Source organism: Cucurbita maxima, unplaced genomic scaffold, assembly GCF_002738345.1.
Source record: "Cucurbita maxima cultivar Rimu unplaced genomic scaffold, Cmax_1.0 Cma_Scf00059, whole genome shotgun sequence".
Classification (NCBI taxonomy): Eukaryota; Viridiplantae; Streptophyta; class Magnoliopsida; order Cucurbitales; family Cucurbitaceae; genus Cucurbita; species Cucurbita maxima.
Window position 1 is genome coordinate 391,987 of NW_019272075.1, and position 3,747 is coordinate 395,733.

The window sequence follows — 3,747 nt, forward strand, 5'->3', positions numbered from 1 at the left end:
CATTTGAAATGTTAAAATATTTAATATATTAGATAACTAAATAAATAAATATATTTATTTTGAAGTATTTAAATTAATATTTATACGATCATGAGGACATTGGTCCTTGGATTCTGAAACTTGGTTATCCTCTAAGGGCCTTAGTACTATGGTGTTTGGTTCTTGGTTCATGTCCGTCCTTAGAACTTGGATCAAGATCCAAGTTCTAGTCCTTTATCTTTCTTTTCTTCTTGGTACTTTCTAGGTTCTTGTTTTGTTCTTGATTCGTTCTCCAAGACACTCTCCCTAGATTTACGGTACTAGTCATGAACCTAACAATTTGTGTCCAAGGCTTCATGTGTTCCAAGCGACACAGTCTTAACCTACACTCAATGCTTCATGTGTTCCAAGTGACGTAGTCTGAATTCTTAGGGCTCACCCTTCGATACAGTCTGAAAAACTATGCCTAATGCTAATGGGGTTAATATAACACATGCGAAAGCAATTTGAATCTTAGGCACTCTTAGAACATCAATTATAGTAAATAACTAGCATGTTCATAAGTATTTTAACTCAAGGTCTTTGAGTACTAACCTTTTGTAATTCAAATTCTTTTTTCCTCACGAACCGATTTCGAACCACCACTAGTGTCTTCTCCACTATTCCCTGGCCTTAAGAACGGGATTGTGGAATCCAGTAAGTGACTAAACTTGGGAGAGATTTAGTATATACGAAGAAAGAGTTTGTGAGAGGTTTTTCCAAAGGAGAACTTCCATGTACCTTGATCACTCTATTTAAACAATCATGTTTTCATGCTCATACAAATTTTGAGATCACAAAATTTTGACACTCAAAATTTCATTCAAATGTTTGGGATTATGTGGCAAACATGCAAGTTTGAGTTGACCAAATTTTGATACCTCAAAATTCTACTAACTCAAACATAGATTTTTTCATTAAATGAAGTCAAATTTTGACTTTCTTCATTTTTTGATTCAACAATTAATTTGAATAATTAATTTCAAATTAAAGTAATATTAAATGATTAATTAAACTATTTAATTAATATTTAATATTAATTCAAATGTTAATTCCAATCAATTCCGACACATAATTGATTACGATATTTAAATCTTATTTAAATATCTTAGATTCTCTCTTTTTGTTTAATTCGTAAATAAAACAAAAATGCAGTTAAATATTTCGTATATATGTAGCGCATATTCCCTAATTTGAATTTGAACACTTCGAACTCACTCGTCACACTATTCTATGGTTTAGTTCGATATGAGCTAGCAAAGGAACCTAATGGACCTATAGATCATGGGCTCCAATGATCCAAGATTAACCGGCTAAACTCATTAACCTTGTTAACCAACATTCGTTAACTACTAGGACACTTCACTATAGCCTAGTATTTGGACTCCCTTCACTATAGATATATTTCTGTCCATTTGATATAACCATGATTAGTAAGTCGATTCTTCACAGGTTGTTCATAACTAAAGCTGGACCAATTTACCGTTTTACCCCTGAAGTTACTTCTTATTCCTTATGTCCCACTGATCCTCTAATGAACAATTGGTTTGTGGTCCAACCAGTAAACTGAATCTCTCTCAAGCCAATGAGAGGGTGGGGCCCTTTGTTCAAGACCTAGAGTACTTAAGGAAACTACCTCTCTTTTATCTCTAAAAGTGGGTAGGAGTGAATTCCATCTTGCACCCCACGTCCCTAGCCACTCACCCAGTCTTACCTCTGAAATGGGAGGCCTATTGAGTTGGCGAACTCGAGCCACTCTCACCCATGCAAATCTAAGGATAATTCCGAATAAACAGGAGTTCATGGTTAGCTCAGGATTAAAATCGAGTTACCTAGGTCATCGAATGAAAAGAAAATCAGTCTCAACAGTAAATGACATTATAAAGTGAAAGTGATTTTCTTCCTGGTCCGATCTTATGCAATACTCATTGCATAGGACACCTCCGCTCACATGTCTCCGCATGTACAATTTAGTGATCACATTGTTTATGTCATATACAAAAGTGGGCCGCATCCATAATGTCACCAGGATAAGGTACTCAGCCTTTATCCTTGTACTATAGATCATTTTGACTATATACTTGAACTTGATCCACTTTTATGTCTCTACATATAGTTCAAGTAATCATACTATAGTCAGAGTGTTCTTAGTTTATTGGATTTAGATTAATAATCATAAAATTCACTTTATTTAATATAATCTTTACTGAATAAACAACAATAATAACTTTATTGAAAATAGAATATGTTTTTGTTTACAAACTATGAGTTTTAGGACATAAAACCTAACAATAATGCTTCATGTGTTCCAAGCGGCATAGTCTGAAAGTCTACATCTAAGGCTTCTTACGTTCCAAGCGATTTAGTCTAATCCTGCATTTAGGGCTTGCCCTGTAATACAGTCTAAATACATATGCCAAAAGGCTTCATGTGTACCAAACATCATAGTTTGAATACCTATGCTCAAGGTTTCATGCGTACCAAGCGGTATAGTGTGAATACCTACGCTCAAGGCTTCATGCGTCCCAAGCAACATAGTCTAAGTCATGAGCATGTTGTACCGTGGGAGGTCTTAGGAGGTTCTTGTTTCATGGCTATGATAACTTACTCTCTTCTTGTTCCATTGTTGTCCTAGACTACTCTCCATGATAGACCATGAAAGTTAAGTGATCTATGCATACATAAACATGGCATTCTGCAAATCTTTGGGTACCCATAACATGGTGCAGGGCATTTCATCTAGTTGAGGGAAACATGAGGCCAAACATGACATCCTGCAAAGGAAACATGGGGCAGGTCATCCCACCTAGAAGAGGAAAACTGGGACCTTTGAAAGCACCGTGTGGTGGGTCAAGGACTATGACATTGAAATACTGTATCACCCAGGTAAGGCTAATATCGTAGCCGACGCTCAGATCATGAAGACAGCTCACTCTTCAGCATTAGTCATGAAGAAATTGAGGTTGCGAGAGGATATGGCGTAGGCTGGAATAGAAGTGATGGCAAGAGAAATAGTAGGAAGACTCGATCAACTTAGAGTCCAGCAAGACCTAAGACAACGAATAATAAATGCTTAGAGCAACGACTGTTCACTTATACTTGATTTGTCAACAGGACGCGGCAGAGAGGGAAGAAGGATACACCATGTCTTCTAATGGAGGCCTACTGTGGAAGGTATGACTATGTGTCCTCACAGATGAATAGATCAAAGAAGATCTTCTAACTGAAACTCATGAATCTCTATATTCAGTACACCCTGGTAGTACCAATATGTATCACGACCTAAAGAAGTGCTATTAGAGGCCAGGATGAAGCGATATATTGCCCTCAAAGTTGGTAGATGTCTAACTTGCCAATAGGTGAAGGCCCTTAGACAAAGATGCTCAAGCATATTACAACCCCTAGATATCACATAGAGGGAATGGGAGGATATAGCCACAAACTTCATATCAGGATTACCGTACACCTCAAAGGGAAACACAGTTATCTGGGTGATTATTGATAGGCTAACGAAATCCGCCCATTTAACCTAGGGTAGGGGTGTACACCCAACCCGAATTATAAGGGTTGGGTTGAATTGGATGTCGGGTTTCGATTGGGTTTAAATTTTTTTAACTTGATTTGGTTCGAATTGGGTTCGAGTTCCAAAAGAAATTTTGATTGGGTCAACGACACAACTCGAAAACATAAAAAAAAAAAAAAAAAAAAAAAAAAAAAAAAAAAAAAATA